Source organism: Cyprinus carpio, chromosome A20 (assembly GCF_018340385.1).
Source record: "Cyprinus carpio isolate SPL01 chromosome A20, ASM1834038v1, whole genome shotgun sequence".
NCBI classification, from domain to species: domain Eukaryota; kingdom Metazoa; phylum Chordata; class Actinopteri; order Cypriniformes; family Cyprinidae; genus Cyprinus; species Cyprinus carpio.
The window spans coordinates 1,593,898-1,601,397 of NC_056591.1; the positions used below are offsets into that span (position 1 = coordinate 1,593,898).

Sequence of the window (7,500 nt, forward strand, 5' to 3'; positions counted from 1 at the left end):
CTAAATTAATCCGAACAGGTCCTAACCGCAAATCCGAAACTTTCGAACAGAGGGGGCAAAGGAGCCAATCAATTCCTACCAAGAGGAAAGAGCCAATCAGCAATCGTTTGACAATGCCAATCTCCGCCGCTGATTGGCTGAATGCGTTTTCGTGATATTCCAGCTGTTTGTAAACTCACTGGGACATCTGTTATCCCGAGATTCAGGGTAAGCGTTATCACCAGACAAATCCGTGGCATCAGTGTTACCTATTTGTTACAAACATTAATTCATTATTTGGAATAAAGATTCTTCTGATCGTTCTAAACACGCTTGCGTCGCAAGTCAATCGAATTTAAAACGTGTCGACTAACTGATAGGCTGTTAAGCCCTTTCTATTCAGAACACATTTTAATTTTCTATATCTTTGCAAGAATTTCATTCCATCATTCAGTATTCCAAGTAGTTCATTCCTCTAATGTTATTTATTTTTTTCAGAGTCATGGCGAGTGCTTATCTTTACTGAATGTATTTAAATCTTTTTCTCTATTCCACTCTAGTCATTAAATATCTATTATTTTTTTTCCCCTTGCTTTACTTTTATATTACCAAACACAAGTTTTTTAAATTATCATAAAAAGCTATTTTGCAATTTTTTGTGCACAGTCGGAACCTATTTACTGCAGAAAACTATTAAACCTCCCCCTGCCACTTAATCTTCAACCACTCAACATGTCTGCTTTTGTATACTTAATGTGAGTCGTTCCTATATATGTGTGTGTGTGTGTGTGTGTGTGTGTGTGTGTGTATATGTATGTATGTTTATGTGTATGTATATATAATATAAAACGCCAATAATAAACTCCTTTCTACTCGTTGTCTATATTAGACACATATTTAACCACATTGATTTTTTCCCCCAATAGGTTCAGATATGGACCACCAACAGGTAAATCCTCTGCTTATTGAACGACATCTGCCTCAGGTATGCCCAGGGCCCTTCCAGTTCAGTACAGGAAAAAGGCTGGAAGCAGAAAATGGAAGGTGGTCCTGGAGCGGATTGATGCCTGTCCCCTGCAAAGGGGGAATAAGGTGGCCCTGTTGGTGGCAGCGCACCTAGTTGTGCACTTTGTGGGTTCCACAATACGTAGGTATATGATCTAATATATCAACCGGCATGATTCAAAGGCATGATAAGTCCCTGTATCATATAATACACTATTTTATGCACCAACCCCTGATATATTCTCAGAATATATTCTCAGTACAGTTCTGCAGAGTAATTGGTGTAATTATTTAACATGAATAGTTGTTCCTAATATTAATTTTCATTTTTTCTCCCAGTAACGAGATACAGGTCTTTGATTTGAGGTCAGGTCCTAAGGTAAAGGCAGGCGGCAGCTCAGACGAGAGAGGGACAATCACAGGAAGTACATGGGGTGCAGTGTTCTCTGTTGTAGTGGTGGTTGTGTGAGGCAGAGAAGGTTCTCCGAGGCACCTCTCTGACCACCACGTTGAAGAGAGGTGTGACAGCTGTTGGGTGTCAGGGTCCAGTGGTGCCGTCGGACTCCTCCAACACAGTGACAGTCGAGCCATTATTGGGCTCTATTGGCTCCACGTGTCCAGCCCTTCAAAAAATCCCACACCATCTCCGTGCCCCTCACCATCTCCACGGCTCGCCCTCCACCTCCACAGCTTTGTGCCGTCTCCAATGCCAGTACCAGTGTCTCCCATCGCCCAGGGCCCCTCCATTTCCACACATGCCCACTCTCCAACTCCAAAGAGCCCTCACCACCACTCCCACGGCGCGCTCCATCATCCACCGCCCACATTCCATCCTCACATCCAGTACCTCCACTGCAGCTACACCATCTCTGCCTCAGGCTATTACTGACTGGGGAGAGCTTTCTTCCCAGTCAGTTCAAGAGAGTCCTCCAGCCAGCAGATTGGGTGTGGATTGCCAAGTGCCTGTATGAGCCCACAGGGCAGCTGAGGCAGAAGATCCAGGTGAACTGGTTTTCCCCGCTGTTTATCCACCGATGCAGCCCAAGCCATGTTCTCTCCTGAGCCCGGGTTGTACTACTTCCGACAGAGGATGTTCTTGTGGGCACCAATGAGGATGTGGGGGCATTCCTCTTAAAGCCCACAGTGTGGTGGAGTGTGGCCCGGAAGATGCAACCATTCAGGGAAGTTTACCCAAAGGTCAGGGAGGTGGATTGACATGGATAGGCCGCTATTTTTACGTGTGTGGGTGGGGACTATCCACGCTGCAGTGCATGCAAGTTGCCAGTATGCCCATGGAGGTGGCCAGGACAATCCTTTCACAACTGGATGTTGGCAACAACAGGACCATGTTTTTCCCACGTTTTACAGCGGTGCTGACCACTCAGCTAGCCCTGGAACAGGAATGTGTGACTTTCCCTCAGGCCAAGGAGGACCAGTGGTAACAGTTCCTCCTACAGTTTCCAGTCAAGCAGTAGAGGAAGCCCACAGTGAGGAGTGGGCACGACGCACCATCCAGTACCTCTCTGATTGTGAGCATCACATTTGAAGAAAGGTTACCCTGGTCCAATCTGCAACGGCCCCTGCCTTTTTTCTGCACCCGCACCCTTCAGGCCACTTCCACTCGCCCAGTGGTTTGAGACTGTCCACTCCAACGATATCCTCAGCCATTTGGACGAGATGAAGGGGGTGATTACCTCCACCTATGGCCGAATCCTGAAGATGGATTCTACAAAGAAGGTACAATTACATGAAGGTTTCAGCATGAGGGTTATTTCAGTCAGCCAGAAAGAATTTCAACATGATGAAAAATGTTGTGTTATATACATTTGTGTTATATATATTGTAATGTACCATAACAAATCAAAGAAAATGTATAATTAAGCTGGTCAGAATGTCTTTATTTTTCCTTCTTTTTGTTTTTCAGATCACCAAAAAGCTGGCTGGTGGCATTGGGGACACAGCTGCATGGATGACCAACATTGGCAATGAGCTCGGCCAGGTTCTGAACAGTGTTCTGACAACAGCTGAAGGCGCAGGACTGGAGTGAGCTGTGCCAGGGCGTCGTCAAACGCTAACTACCAGAATGCTGGCGAGCCAGAGCCTGAGGTCATCTATGTTGACCGGGATTGCTGCAGGGTCAGTCAGTGAGATTTCCAAATTACTACTTTATCAAATGTGCACTGCAATATATTTTTATAAAAGTTAATAGTGGTGTAAAAAAGTTCCCCTTTTCCCTATGATTGGTGATGGTAATTAGTATTATTATTTACAGCCAGTGTATTAAAAATTTTAAATAAATTATATTGACTGAAAAGTATGTTTGAAATTAAATCAAATGCATGTTTTTTATCCTTTTTTTCTCCTCCACAGGTGCATCTGCCAGTGTTGTTAAAACCTTTTTCGGCCATGGAAGTTCTATTGTAAGGCTAGATATCTTCCATTTTATGAGAAGATTCAACTGTGGCCTTTACTACACAGAGCACCACCACCCTCTCTATGGTACCTTTTGTTCAAAACTTTCCTCCTGTATCTTTGAGTGGGATCAGGAGGATGTGAAAGAACTTAAGGCGGCCAAGAGAGGGGAGTGGAAGTGCAGCCATGGTGGAAATGCTCCCACTGAGGCACAGCTCATGGCCAGCATCAGCCCAGGTGAACTCGCGAAGCACTGTAGGCGGCGGACACGCTCGGGCTGAGGAGATCCGGCCGGGCCATGATTTCAGGGCTGCTGGGAATCAGTGTGGGAGCTACTGACACTACAACAGGGTTTCGCCTGGTTAACCCCGGACAGGCATGCACCATGTCTGGGAGATGCAACAAAAAACACCTCGAGTGCATCCAGGACCCTCCACATGTAGAGTTGTACACAAAGACGGGGACACTCCCAGAAGGGTGGCAAAGTCCTAAAACGTGCTTAGGTGTGGCAGGGGGTCATCCTCGCTGGAGAGTTTTTTCACCGCCACCAGTGTGCCTTCATTCCTGGTAAATTCTCAATGTTAAATTGCAGTATGTTTTTGTAGATTTTTTTACGTTGAAAAGATCGCTATTGTGTCAACAACAGAACCCTGGGTGCTACCTGGATTTGGCTTGTTTTCATGGAATTTACTATCAGTCTCATTATTATGTGTTTACTGTTCTATAACTGTGTCATTAAATTTGTATGTCCTCGGTTTAAAATAATTTTCTGACTGAATCTGTGCATTTTCATTCTTAGGATGGAGATGCAATGCCATGCACACACAAATGTACATGTTAGAGGGGGCCTCGAGGTGGAACATGAGCCGGGCAAAAGAACTGTATCTGTGTGTGGGGGCCTCAACCCTCAGGACATTTGATGTCTGCACAATGTCTCTTTTAAACAGCATGAGCCAACGGGTCCTTGGTCGGGCTTTGATGCCCAGAAAATTTCCCCTCCAGGAAAACCCACTGGTAAGATATCTCACAAGGAAATGCTGAGCATTGGAGTATTTCTCTCTCTCCTGTATTTGTTTGTTTGTGTGATTGTGTGTGTGTGTGTGTGTGTGTGTGTGTGTGTGTGTGTTGTGTGTGGTCCCCTCCCCATTAACAATGTGGTATAAATTATTGCAGGGGAGCGCATTGCAGTGGAGTACTTGTTGGCCCAGTCCAATAGAGGCGACCAGTTGATGCACACCACAATGACATGCCTGAAGTCCCCCCAGAGGAGCCCGAAGAGGATAGTGAAAATTGACACGACTGTGTGCCATGCAGCTGACCTTAGGGCTGATGACTCTGACCCTCCAGTAGCTGTCGTTGCAGGCCCAGGTGACAAAGTCCAGTGGGTGACACTGAACCCAATCCCCAGATGGAGGAGGTCACTGAGGAAGAGGAGGATGAAACACTGCAAGTCCTAGCACATCAAGCCATGTAATATTGCTATCCTGTACTAATTTTTTACTTTTTAAAAAAATGTATCTGGTACAGTGCAAAACGCCTATGTCACCAATGTGTAAAGTTAAAATATATGCATGTGTACAATGCAAAATAATTATTACAACACCGTATATATTTATTGGACTGTGTTTGGCTTTTTTCTCAATTTCCAGAGTACGCAGTTGTGATTCCAGAGGGTGTCTTGGGCTGGGAGGCCAGTTGATGCCCTGGCAGCCTACTTGGTTGGCCTAAACCGAACGATCACTGCCTTGTCATCACAAGATGGAGGCCAACATAGTCCAGCTGTACATGGCTCTGCATGCCATGGACAAGGTACCATCAAAATTATAGCCAGAGGGTTAAGAAGAAGGCTTTGACAGGACCTTTGGAGACATCCAGGAACCAGAGTGGCTCTGCCTCCAGGACAGCAGGCAGCAGAGAGGTAATTTGACTATTTGGATCGTCACTAGTTTATAACCCAGTATACAGTTCAGATTATATCATCTTTCTTTTCCATAGATGTTCATGACTCAGGGGCAGGCAGCTCAGGACCCTGAAGTCCCACAGGGGTCTGTGAATGTGGTTGCCTAAGGCTTTTGAAAGAGTTTCAGCAAGCACGGGAACAGGCCCCAGGGACACACAAGGAAAAACTCTGCCCATTCCACAATCTATTGTGGTGGTATCAATACAGCCACTTAAAACAGCTGATGGAGGACAGCAGAGAGTATCTAGGACAGACTAACCCTAGTTCTGGTCCCTATAAACACCACTACTGTCTCCTCGATGGTGAGTCTTGTTTGTACATGCAATACTTTTATACAATTCACAGTAGTATATCAAGATTGTACTTATAAAACCGTCTTTGTACAAGCTTTTAAAAATGATTGCTACAAGAAGTAAAGACCATGGGCTTTATTCACTCTAAATTGCTAACTTAAGATGAAGAATTTTTCTCTTGCAGGCTACTAAGAAGACAGAAACGTGTAGACAGAGACATGCTTCTGCAGGGTACTGCACTGCCCAAACAAGTATATTTGGAAAAGGAGGGCTCTTCCTGAAGTGGCGCGCACTTGCAGGATTCACCACGGTGGAGCCAGTGTGCACGCCGTGATCAATATAGCGTGGTTAGTACTACTTTCTGCGTTGTGGGCCGCACACCCCGGTTCGAATCCGGGTCACGGCATCCCTATGCTGTTGAGCAACAGGGACTGAGCAACACATTTTGCCACCTCCTCCTCCAGCTTGAGTTTTTTTTTTTCTGAAGCTCGGCCTGTGCTGACCGCCACCAGAAAAGGGAGCAGGCGGGCCCCAAGTGGGTGTAGTCGTGGCCGAAGGTTAAGGCGAAGGGACTTGAAATCCATTGGGGTTTCCCCGCGCAGGTTCGAACACTGCCGACTACGGGGGTGGTGTTCGGCGAGTTGCTTGAGCTTTCTGTCATGATAATTGTGCTTTCTAAGGCCTCTGTCCTTCGCTCTCTCTGCCACAAATGCTTGTGGCTTTCATCCCGTAGTGTGTTTAGCAAATTAGTTTCTTTCTGGGCAGCTTGTGGGAAAACTGCTGTGATATAAAACGTAAGAGGCTTTCACTGCGCAAGAGCCCGGATAGCTCAGTCGGTAGAGCATCAGACTTTTAATCTGAGGGTCCAGGGTTCAAGTCCCTGTTCGGGCGTAGGGTCTTCTTCTTGTTGGCGCCTCAGCATGCTATCATGTCGGTCCATCGCTGCAGCTGCTGACTATCTACAAGAATGGCGTTCCGCCCTGCTCCTGTGGACCCTGCGCATCTCCCTTGTTTTGGCACACCTGATTCTGATGGTTCAGCTCGTTAGGAAAGAGCGCTCATGAAGTGAACTGAGTGAGTAGAATAAGACAGACCTACGAAATGTGCAGTGCCGTGGTTTTTCCCAGGCGCCAGCACTGAAAAAACCCATTCCAAAAGGAGGAGAGCTGGCAGCCTGACGTGGCAGCCTGATTTCATCTGGTTCGGACAGCTGTTTTATCTGCTTGCAGGGCTAGCTTGCAATCTACGCAGGGTGACTGAGCTGGCTAGGTTGCAAGCAGGTCAGGCAGCAGTGTTGCACACAAACAGGGCAGAGTGTGTGACTTTTTATCCGTAGTCGTGGCCGTACCTTCCAGCGATCGGACGGCTGAACACTTCCTAACACTTCCTAACACATTTTGAATAAGTCCTAACACTTCCGATCTAATTCCTAACACAAGTCCTAACATCCAATGGTCTAAGACCTAACAGCTCCTAACAAAGTCCTAACAGCTCCTAACAGGTCCGAACGGAGCAAAACAGCCATTGGTCGAGAGTTGCAATACAGCGATTGGCCAAAACATAGTCACGTGCGAAACCACATGATTACAGTCAAAAAAGCGGAAGCGCGCGGATGACTAGTTTATCAAATTTAAGGCGAATTTATTATTCTTTAAACACGGAGCATATTTTTAGTCAGTTTGACGTTTTCGGATAACGTGGAGGTAAGTACAATAAAACACATAACATGAAAGAGAAGTACCTACGTTACGTTAACTCTTTAGCATTTGGGTTCAAACTCCTTCATTAAGTTGTGTGCGGGTATTTTTTTTTCTAAATATATTCTTAAATCTGTGATTTAACATTTATATG

The 7,500-nt window shown here is 45.9% G+C and overlaps 1 non-coding gene across 1 annotated transcript; it reads left to right on the top strand.

Annotated features, from left to right (window-relative positions):
• Window positions 1–6,467: 6,467 nt before the first annotated feature.
• On the top strand, window positions 6,468–6,540 carry trnak-uuu. Its single transcript has one exon. It is a non-coding gene; the product is annotated as a tRNA-Lys (tRNA).
• The last annotated feature ends 960 nt before the right edge of the window (window positions 6,541–7,500 follow it).